Here is a 12,499-nt window from a genome sequence, read left to right as displayed (position 1 = left end):
TACATTTCACAGTCAGAGATTCAAAGCTTATGAAATAGTAGGTGGTGTAGACGTACCAAAAGAAAGAGTATGGTATATTTCGCATGAATAATTAACTACGAGAAAGATTTGTGCAAGATGAGTGTTGCAGTTATTGAATTGTGAGTGAATAGAAACCCGGAAAGAAATTTTTGGTTGAAGTTTGGACATTTTTAGAATGAACTGATTTGGTGTGTCCATTTGCTGCTGTGGGAAGTTTCCCGTAAGAAATGAAACTGAAGAAAAAACAATAGATGGCAAAAGATCAACCATCACCATCTGTTAGATGGCTATCAAATCTGTTCTGACGTTGCTGTTGATAATGAAAGCAAGACTAAAGAAAAATCAAGGCACGTTCATAGGATTTGTCGACCTGGAAAAAGTGTTAGACAACGTCAAATAACGCAAAATGTTTTTAATTCGCATATAAATAGATATAAGCTGTAGGAAAATACGGGTAATACGCAATACGCATAAAAACCGCAAGGGAACAAAAATAATGGGAGACCGAGACAGAAATGCTCGAACTGGAAAGGGCGCAAGACACGGAAGCAACCTATCTCCCCTACAGTTCACACTGTGCACCGAAGAAACAGTAAAGCAATAAATGAAAGTAGTAGAAATAAAATTAGGCTTGAAAAGATATCAAAGATAAGATTCAGCAGTGACATTGCTATTCTCGATGGAAGTGATGGCCTTTCGAAAGAACAGGCTACTGACTGCAACATATAGATTTAGAGTAAATCAAAGGAAGAGAGAAGCAATGAAGCCGAAATTAGATGAGCAGTATACTCAATACTGGGGACCAAGCAGTAAACGAAGTGAATGAAGTATATTACTTTGAAAGTAAAATATCACATGAAGGACCAAAGAAGGACGATATAATGAACACACCATCACGGTAAAGGAGGGCGTTGCTTACTCAAAGAGTATAAATATCAGACGTAGGCCTTAATTTGAGGAAGAAATTCCTGAGGACCTATGTTTGGAGTAAAGCTCTGCTTGGGACAATGGTGGAATGTGAGAACACCGTAGAATCGTAGCGTTCGAGGTGTGGTCCTAGAGAAGAATGTTCAAAATTAAGTCGATTCTCAGGGGAATCGGGGAGGAAAGGACACACGGTCATACAGCATTGTTAAATGGGAGACAGCGAAACACGTTACCAACATAATTTGACACATCTTCCATTCGGGTGCACTTCGGCGTTCTTCCATCGCGAAGTGCTATTGTATCTTGAGTTTAACTGTTTAGTACATAACGACAGTGTTGTTGACGATCAAAGAGAATGGAAAGGATGAAATCTGGTGATGGCACATAGATTATCCGCGAATACAATGAGGAAGGTTGCTGAGTTTAAAACGTAACTATCAACTTTACGTAGGATAGCGAGGAGAAATTAGTCAAAATAGAGCCGCACTGTTTAACGACAATGAACTGCCCGTAAATACCGGTCCTTCTGCGGCCTAAACAATACTTCTTCTACCAGGATTGGACTTGGCTACCCACAGCAGTTCACATGTGGATCTAGTGTTCCAGAGGACAGGAACAGCGGAGACGGTCAAAACAGCGTGTCGAAAGCGCCCGGTGCAACAACAGCGGGCGAGCCATTAAGGAGCAATAGGACCAGGAGGCGGGTGTCGTGCAGCTGCAGGCACAACGCGCGACGAACGGGGCGGTGATGCCAACGTACGTCTTCCAGTGGCCGGGATTGAGCTTACGATGGCCACGCGAGTGATAATTCTCTGTAAACGTTCAGAGCTACCTGTGTAACAAGGACGTTGCGGAGAAGAACGTCGCGACACTTTAAGTCAACATGGGCGTCCTGCCAGCAGCAGTACGGTAACCATTCATTTATCTTGGATTTGCATTCATAACAACGTATTACAAATTTAGGGTAATAAATAATTTCACCATACAGATCGTGACATGCTTCTATCTGGTTTAGTTCTTAAGAGATGTTGCTGTTGTTTCGTTTTGATTCTTGTTATGGAATATCATACGCTTGAGAAGTTAAAGTGCATGTTTTACGGACTTGCATTCTATTGAATCACGTTGTATCCGGTGATCAACAATTGATGATGATGATTCGTGAACTTTAGACGTTAAAACGCGAATTAACGCTCCACTAAAAACTCAGAAGCATTGCTCATTTGATAGTTTTTACTTTACTTGGTTTATGGTTGAAATTTTAAAGTAATGAAAGTTATATTTTAAAACGTAGATAATGTGTCACTTGAAATTCACAGCTAGTAATGTGTAATTTTCCCCAGGGGTTACATCAAGCGATCACTCTCAGCGCCGGCCGGGGTGGCCATGCGGTTAAAGGCGCTACAGTCTGGAACCGCGCGACTGCTACGGTCGCAGGTTCGAATCCTGCCTCGGGCATGGATGTGTGTGATGTCCTTAGGTTAGTTAGGTTTAAGTAGTTCTAAGTTCTAGGGGACTGATGACCTTAGAAGTTAAGTCCCATAGTGCTCAGAGCCAGCCAACTCTCAGCAATTAAGATACCCGTGCTGGTGCAGTCAACAAGTAATGATCGACGTCTAAGAAGCTGCTAATTTATTATACGAGGTTCGGCTGACTCTGTTCGAGAGCTGTACGGAATATTTGTACTACGCAGGATTCCACATGATTACAATTAAGCGTTGCTCACATCTAAGTTTTGTCTTTGACAGTATCCGAAATATTAGTTTCATTATCCTTACGATGCGGCCAATCACTCAAAAGAAATTTATTGAATTGGAATGTAAATATTATTCTCAGACATTTGAGGTGTCTGACCTCAAATAGAACTCCATTCCTGAAGAACGTAAAGCAGTGAAATGTGAGCACTCAGAATTGAGATGTTGCAGTGAAGCATCGTCGCAATTTTCAACGCCGTGTTTCTGCAGAAAGGAGCGTCAGCTTTCATCTCGCTTCACGAGTACTGCCTGTTATCCCTGTCCACGTCCACTCGTGATGGTAATGGCGCCGACTGGTAGTAGGTTCTGTGCTTAAATGAACCGCACTACAACTTGTAGAAGCACGATCACTGCACTTGTCTTCAACAGCTTCGTTCTGGAGTGCATCTAAACGACTGCGTCTTGCTGTGGGCGTAGTTTCGTTAGTCACTGTTCGTGATGTCATATTGTATCAATAAAATATGTCGAGAAAGGTATACTATAACAGATGTTAACACTTGAGCAATTTTGTTACGTTGTGAGATATTAGCAGGTTGATATGCAATCTAACGTATCTGTGTCATTGTATAACACAACGTTACAAGAAGACGATGATTATAAAGATTCAACTCTGCTTTCAATAACACTTGGCAGAGATTTCAATGTATCAACTTCACCATAATGATTTGGAATTTTCTATGCGAAAAACTTGGGTTATTCACTACTCTGATGCTTCTTATAAGAGTTTTCAAAATTATTAGTTCTTCCTTCAAATATTAAAGTCTTTTCCATTAGCTGCACTCCAACTCATTTTACCAGGATTCCGATGTTCCAGTCCGACAAAACAAACTCAATATTTGTAACCTCTGCCCAATTACCAGTTCACTGCGTTCGGAACTTTATGTGTGGACGACTTACATGCCCATACGTTATTGTGGCAACCACGCTACGCTTTCTGCAATGTATCATTCATCAGGTTTATACCTTCACGATTCATGTGTCACATCTCCATATCTGTATCTAAACGTTCACTTTTTATACTCGGAATTTCTCCAACCCCACCAGACACTTTCTTAAGTATTGTTCTCGATTACGCGACTCGGTTCTGCCATTGTGATGAACCACTGCTACCTCGCAGCTCTGCATTGTCGACAGCGCGCTATGGTGCAGTAATTACGGCTGTCGCTTACTAGTCTCGCTAAATGTTCTCCAAGTGCAGCAGTCAAAGAAACGAGAACTAGCGTCTTAATTACTCCTAGAATCGAATATACACTGAAGAAACAAAGAATCTGGTACACCTGCCCAATATCGTGTCGGTCTCCCGCGAGCATACATAAATGGCGCAACACGACTTGGCATGGACTTTTTCCAGGTCGACAAATCCTATGAACGTGCCTCGATTTTTCTTTAGTCTTGGTTTCATTATCAACAGCAACGTCAGAACAGATTGGACCGTTTACGTTTGATCGCCATCCAACAGATGATGCTAGGTGATCTGCGATCCATTGCTTCCTCTTCACTTTCATTTCTTACGGGAAAATTCCCAGAGCAGCAAATAGACACACGAAATCAATTCTTTCTAAAAATGTCCAAACTTTGACCAAAAGTTTCTCTCCGGATTTCTATTCACTCGCAATTCCACAACTTCAACACTCATCTTGCACAAAGCTTTCTCGTAGTTAATTCTTCATGCGAAATATACCATACTCTTTCTTCTGGTACGTCTACACCGCCTACTATTTCATAAGCTTTGAATCTCTGACTGTGAAATGTAACACTGTGCAATTTTTCAGTGTGTTCTTCTGTTTACGAGCATCAACTTCAGGAGTAGAACTGTTATTTCAAAGTTCAGTGGCACATTTCTTATATGCACTGAATAAAGAAGCAGTCGCGTTGTCAATCTAAACAAAATTTGAAGGAATTACCGTTGCTGGTAAACTAGCGAAGAGCATCACTTTTGTGACACCGTGGTATTCTGATTTGCCATTTTTAGTGAACGATGTATGACACAGGCGAAATCTCCTCTGACTTGAAGTAAATGCTATACAGTGCAGAGCCAAAGAAACTGGTACACCTGCCTAATATCGTGTGGGGCTCACGCGAGCACGTAGAAGTGCCGCAAAACGACCTAGCATGGATTCGACTAACATCTGAAATAGTGCTTGAGGGAAATGACACCATTAATTCTGCATGGATGTCCATAAATACATAAGAATACTATGGGGTGGAGATCTGAACAGCACGTTGCAAGGCATCCCAGATATGCTCAATAATTTTCATGTCTGGGGAGTCTGGTGGCCAGTGGAAGTGTCAAACACAGAAGAGTCTTCCTGGAGCCACTCTGTAGCAGTTCTGAACGAGTGGGGTGTCGTACTGTCCTGCTGGAATTGCTCAAGTCCGACGGAATGCAGAATGGACGTGAATAGATGCAGGTAATCAGACAGTACGCATACGTACGTGTCACCTGTCAGAGTCGTACCTATACGTATCAGGTGTCCCATATCACTCCAACTGCACAAGCCTCACACCATTACAGAGCCTCCACCAGCTTGAACAGTCCCCTGCCGACATGGAGGGTCCATGGATTCATGAGGTTGTCTCCATACCAGTGCACATCCATCCGCTCGATACAATTTGAAAGGAGACTCGTACGACCAGGCAACATGTTTCCAGTCATCAACAGTCCAATGTTAGTGTTGACGGCTCCAGGCAAGGCATAAGGCTTTGTGTCGTGCAGTCATGAAGGGTACACGAGTCGGCCTTCAGCTCCGAAAGCCCATATCGATGATGTTTCGTTGAATGGTTCGCACGCTGACACTTGTTGATGGCCCAGCACTGTAATCTGCAGCAATTTGGGGAAGGGTTGCAGTTCTGTGACGCTGAACGATTCTCTTCAGACGTCGTTGGCCCTGTTCTTGCAGGACCTTTGCGGGCTGCAGCGATGTCGGAAATTTGATGTTTTACCGGGTTCGTAATATTCAGGGTACACTCGTGAAATGGTCGTATGGGAAAACGTCCACTTCATCGCTAGCTTCGGCGATGCTGTGTCCCATCGCTCGTGCGCCGAGTATAACATCACGTTCAACCTCACTTAAAACCTGATAACCAGCCAGTGTAGCAGCAGTAACCGATCTAACAACTGCACCAGACACTTTTTGTCTTATAAAATCGTTGCTGCCCGCAGCGCCATATTCTGCCTGTTTGCATATCTCGGTATTTGAATAGCATGCCTATACCAGTTCCTACGGCGCTTCAGTGTATATCTTGATACTATGTCATTCTGCTAATGAAAGAGATAAAGAGATCTCCCGACAACAGCGGGTAACAATCCTTCTTTCCACTCGATACGCCACTAATTAAACGTATGTGAAGCAGGCTTACCCATAATCTGTTAGCAACTCGTAGTCTTGTGCCTAGCCTTGTTGGCTCTCGACCTTGTGCCTCGTGTTTGATTCCCGGCGGGGTCGGTTATTTTCTCCGCTCGGGATGCTCTCTCTCTCTGGCCATGTGTGTGTGTGTGTGTGTGTGTGTGTGTGTGTGTGTGTGTGTGTGTGTGTGTATGTGTGTGCGTGTGCGTGTGTGTTTTGTCGTTATCATTCTGTCATCGTCATCATCATCATCATCATCCGTGTACAAGTCCCAAAGTGGTGTTAAAGAGACCTGCACCATCTGGCCGAACATCCCAGTTTGGGTCTTCTGGCCCAAAACGTCACACACTCATTTCATTCCATTTTATCCAGAGACTTGCCTCAGACGGCACTTCTAATCTCCCGCAACGAAAGGTAGATTCAAATCGGAACAGTCTGCCTCTTCCTATCCGACTAGGCTATCCACAATATTTTCCAGCATCCTCCAGCAACTAGGTGTTCCGTCGATTTCTGTTGTTCTAGAGGAAAAGAACCGAAACTGCCTAAATTACCTATAAAATGTCTCTTAAAATATGTATAATAACTTTTGCCAGTCATATTACTTTCGTGCAGTATCTGGAAGCAGTAGGGTCAAACTAAAATTCCCGTTCAACTTCTGTAGTCATGTCGTCCTCAGTTGCGTGTAATGCTACGGTATGTTGATAGTTTTTACTTTCTGACTGTCAAATTACAACTGAATGAAACACAACTCTCCTGCCATACGCTTTTCGCCTTTATTCTTTGCAAGACATCTTCAGTGCCCTTTAATATGTACATATTTTTACTATTTAGTTTACATTTGAGGATAATGAGTGTATAGGTTATAAGCAGTTATGGCGTTTGGCTTTTCTATGGCGTAGTAATATTTTAAATTCTACATACAGGTTTCGTGGATGATGTTCTACATTGTAAGCAGAACACCGTAATAAAATTCTCGTTATTTGCCTCTCATTGTATTGACGAACAATCATAGCGATGTAATGAAGACAACGTTTTGTATCAATGCATCTGGAAAAGTGAAGCCAGAGGCATTAAGCAGAGACGGGGAATAAGCGTGTCGCCCTTCACAAACTGCGTAAGCGAATTATCTTCATATTACGTAACGGCGAGTTGCATTGCGGCAAAGGGCCGTTGTGAACTGAAATGAATAACTATTCTCGTCGCGTTATTGTTACCATTGCTGTTAACTCTTCTGGTGGAGATACAGACATCACCAAACTGTAAGAAAACGGTAGCACTCGACCGACAGCTGGTTTCTAATTCCAATCGTGTGCGCTGTTTTCATCAGCGACGTTTGACTAACGAGCGAAAGAGAGCCGGTCGTATCGACGTCCTTACCATCTGTGTAGACAGAGAGTTTAGGAACCTCTTGGTGACCTATCCATAAAATGACACAAAACTAACAAAGTAACTTTTTCAATGTTTGAGGTGGGTGGTAGTAGACTTCACTCGCTCTCTTCGTCATCCAAGACAACACAAACTAATGCAGAACACTTCACAGGTAGTTAGTTCTGTTAGCCGCATGATAAATTCAGTCGACGATACCATGCACAAGTTTCTACTGGAAGTGGTTTGTCATTGCCTACCTCCGACATTACATCTACATCTACAGCTACTTGATTACTCCGCTATTCACAATAAAGTGCCTGGCAGAGGGTTCAATGAACCACCTTCAAGCTGTCTCTCTAGCGTTCCACTCTCAAACAGCGTGCGGGAAAAACGAGCACTTTAATTTTTCTGTGCGAGGCCTGATTTCTCTAATTTCATCGTGATGATCATTTCTCCCTATGTAGGTGGGTGCCAACAGAATGTTTTCGCAATCGGAGGAGAAAACTGGTGATTTCATGAGAAGATACAGTCGCAACGAAAAACGCTTTTGTTTTAATGATTGCCGCTGCAATTCACGTATCATGTCCGTGGCACTATCTCCTCTATTTCGCGATAATACAAAACAAGCCGCTCTTTTTTGAACTTTTCGGATGTCATCCGTCAGTCCCACCTGATGTGGATCCCACACCGCACAGCAGTACTCCAGAACAGGACGGTGAAGTGTGGTGTAAGCAGTCTTTAGTAGATCCGTTGTACCTTCTGCCAATGAATCGCAGTCTTTGGTTTGCTCTACCCACATAATTATCTACGTGATCATTCCAATTTAGGTTATTTGTAATTGTAATCCCTAAGTATTTAGTTGAATTTACAGCCTTAAGATTTGTGTAATCGAAATTTAGTGGATTTCTTTTAATACTCATGTGAATAACTTCACACTTTTCTTTATTCAGGGTCAATTGCCACTTTACGCACTATACAGATATCTTATCTAAATCATTCTGCAATTCGTTTTGGTTATCTGATGACTTTACAAGACGGTAAATGACAACATCATCTGAAAACAATCTAAGACGGCTACTCAGATTGTCTCCTATGTCGTTAATATAGATCAGGAACAATCTGTGACCTTTCTCACAGGAAATCATGAATGCAGTCGCACAACTGAGGCGATATTCCGTAGGCACACAGTTTGATTAGAAGACGATTGTGAGGAACGGTGTCGAAAGCCTTCTGGAAATCTAATAATTGGAGTCAATTTGACATCTCCTGTCGATAGCACTCATTACTTCATGAGTATAAAGAGCTAGTTGTGTTCCGCAAGAACGATATTTTCTGAACCCGCGCTGGCTATGAGTGAGTAAATCGTTTTCTTTAAGGTACGTGATAATGTTCGAATGCAGTATATGTTCCAAAACCCTACTGCAAGTCGACGTTAGTGACATGGGCCTGTAATTCAACGGATTACTCCTACTTCCCTTTTTGGGTATTGGTGTGACTTGAGCAACTTTCCAGTCTTTACTTACGGATCTTTCTGTGAGCGAGCGGTTGTATGTATTGCTAAATATGGAGCTATTGTTATCAACATACTATGAGAGGAGCCTGACTGGTATACAATCTGGACCAGAAGCATTGTCTTTATTAAGTTATTTAAGCTGCTTTGTGACACTGAGGATATCTACTTCTATGTTTCTCATCTTGACAGTTGTTTTTGATTTGAATTCAGGAATATTTGCTTAGTCTGCTTTGGCGAAGGAGTTTCGGAAAACCATGTTTAATAACTCTGTTTTAGTGGCACTGTCATCAGTGACTTCAACGTTGTTATCGCACAGTGAAGGTACTGATTGCGTCTTGCCACTGGTGTTCCTTATGTATGATCAGAATCTCTTTGGGTTTTCTTCCAGGCTTCCAGACAGAGTTTCGTTACGAAAATTATTGAAAACATCTTGCATTGAAGTGCGCGCTATATTTCTAACTTCTGTAAAACTTTGCCAGTCTTGGGGATTTTGTGTTCTTTTAAATTTGGGATGCTTTTTTCGCTGCTTCTGCAACAGCGATATGATCCATTTTATGTACCATGGCTGATCATCACTTATTAATTTATGTGATATATACATCTCTCAATTACTGTCGATACTATCTCTTTGAAACCATTCCACAACTTTTCTACGCTTACATGACCAGATCGGAAGGAGTGAAGACTGTCTCTTAAAACGGCGTTAAGAGCATTTTTATCAGATTTTTTAAATAGATATACTTTGCGTTTCTTTTTGATGGTTGTAGGTGTTACGGCATTCAGCCTAGCAGCAACTGCCTTTTGATCGCTAATCCCTGTATTCGTCACGATTGTCACTATTTGTCCAGGATTATTTGTTGCTAAGAGGTCAACTGGTGTTCTTTATGTATGATCAGAATCTCTTTGGGTTTTCTTCCAGGCTTCCAGACAGAGTTTCGTTACGAAAATTATTGAAAACATCTTGCATTGAAGTGCGCGCTATATTTCTAACTTCTGTAAAACTTTGCCAGTCTTGGGGATTTTGCGTTCTTTTAAATTTGGGATGCTTTTTTCGCTGCTTCTGCAACAGCGATATGATCCATTTTATGTACCATGGCTCATCATCACTTATTAATTTATGTGATATATACATCTCTCAATTACTGTCGATACTATCTCTTTGAAATCATTCCACAACTTTTCTACGCTTACATGACCAGATCGGAAGGAGTGAAGACTGTCTCTTAAAACGGCGTTAAGAGCATTTTTATCAGATTTTTTAAATAGATATACTTTGCGTTTCTTTTTGATGGTTGTAGGTGTTACGGCATTCAGCCTAGCAGCAACTGCCTTTTGATCGCTAATCCCTGTGTTCGTCACGATTGTCACTATTTGTCCAGGATTATTTGTTGCTAAGAGGTCAAGTATGGTTTCGCAACCACTTACGCTTCGGGTGGGCTCATGAACTAATTGTTCAAAGTAATTTTCTGAGAAAGCATTCAGTACAATTTCGGATGACATTTTATGTCTGCCCCGGCTTTAAACGTATAATTTTTCTACTGGCTATAATTGTATGAGTGGGGTACCTATTCGAAATAAGACTCAAGTTTTCTTTGAACTGTTCAGCAACTATGTCTTCTGTGTGTGGGGGGAGGGGGGGGGGGGTCGGTAAAACGATCCAATCAAGTCCGATTGTCATGTGCAACTTCTACCCATACTATTTCGCAGGAACTATCTACTTCAATTTCACTACAAGGCAAACTACTTCTGACAGCAATAAATACTCCACCACCGACTGTATTTAATCTATCTTTTCTGAAAACTGTTAGATCGTTTGAGAAAATTTCGGCTGAACTCATTTCCAGCTTTAGCTAGCTTTCTGTACCTATAACTATTTGAGCTTCAGTGCTTTTTATTAGGGCTTTTAGCTCTGGTTCTTTCCCAACACAGCTACGACAATTTACAACTACAATACCGATCGTTTCTACAACTAACTTACTGTGTTTTACCTGTCCCCTTTTAGACGGAGACCCTCTAACCTAAAAAACTGCCCAGTTACATCCACACAGCCCCCGCTACCCGTGCAGCCGCTTCCTGTGTGTAGTGGACTCCTGAACTATTAAGCAGAACCCGGAAACCCACCACCCGATGGCGCAAGTCAAGGAATCTGCAGCCTACACGGTCACAGAACCGCCTGAGCCTCTAATTCAGACCCTCCAGTCGGCTCTGCACCGAAGGACCACAGTCGGTTCTACCGACGATGCTGCAGATGGTGAGCTCCGCCTTAATGTCGCAAGCAAGACTGGCAGCCTTTACCACTTCTGTTAGCCGCCCGAAACCAGAGAGAATCTCTTCTGATCCAAAGCGACACACGTCATTGGTACTGACGTGAGCAACCACCTGCAGTTGGCTGCACCCTGTACTCTTCATGGCATCTGGAAGCACCCTTTCCACGTCCAGAATGACTCCCCCCGGTACGCACACGAAGTACACACTGGCTTCCTTCCCCTCCTTGGCAGCCATGTTCCTAAGTGGCATTACGCACCTAACTTTGGAGCTCCCAATTACCAGCAAACCCACCCTCTGTGAATGTGCAAACCTTGCGGGCCGAGAAGCTTCCTTTGGAACAGGGTTGACGACTGCATCCGGCTCAGAGGCATCGTCAGCCACAGATAACGCCAGAAACCTGTTCGTCAAACGAACCGGAGAGGCCCTACGATCGGCCCCTCGGAAAGTTTTTCGCTGCCTGCTTTTGGAATGATCTCCCACTCGACTTTGGAATGATCTCCCACTCGACCACGGATGAGGGGTCAACTTCAGTGCAGGCAGTACCCAGGGTGGCCACAGCAGTGGATCGATCGGGGGACACGTGGGACGAGCTCGACGTCCATCGCATCCCCGCGTCCGATCCCCCACAGTGATGCTCCTTGGCAGCAGCCTCAAGCTTTGTGACGGAAGCCAACGCAGCCTGAAGCTGCGAGCGAAGGGTCGCCAACTGAACTAGCATCTGTACACAGCAATCACAGTTCATATCCATTACTGCAGTCGCTCCTGTTGCAAACCTCGTAAAAATATATAACAAGCGAACGGTGTACTCGCCTTATTAGCAGCCAGAACAAGGGCTGCTCTGTCTCTCGCGGTCTATCTGGCATTATGTGAAATGTTAAATATGTATCAGCAAATATTTTTAATGACTACTCTCGCAATGTGTTGTTCATTGTGGACTGAAAGGAAGGTGTGATGGGTTCTTGGCTGTCATATCCCCTCTTTCCACAAGGCGCTGCTGAGAGGTTGAGAATTCAGTCCGGGACACTGGGCACAGCCTCTGCTGATTTGGAACTGTGCCACCAGTTGCCTTCCTCTTGTTGGCCAAACGTTAGTGACAAAAACTTAGTATTCCAAGACTCGAATATCCCACCTGCGGATCGTTCATTAGGGAGCTTGAATTCCGACGCAGATTTTCGTCTTTCTTACTGTCAGTTTTTTTAACATTATTTTCTACGGTTTCGTAGAACAACGCAAAGTAAAAACCTTACAGTCTGACAACTCGTTGTAACTTCCAATCGAATATCTTGACTGCATCTTCAAGGAAC

Source organism: Schistocerca serialis, chromosome 5, assembly GCF_023864345.2.
Source record: "Schistocerca serialis cubense isolate TAMUIC-IGC-003099 chromosome 5, iqSchSeri2.2, whole genome shotgun sequence".
Taxonomy (NCBI): Eukaryota; Metazoa; Arthropoda; class Insecta; order Orthoptera; family Acrididae; genus Schistocerca; species Schistocerca serialis.
This window is presented reverse-complemented; position numbering follows the sequence as displayed.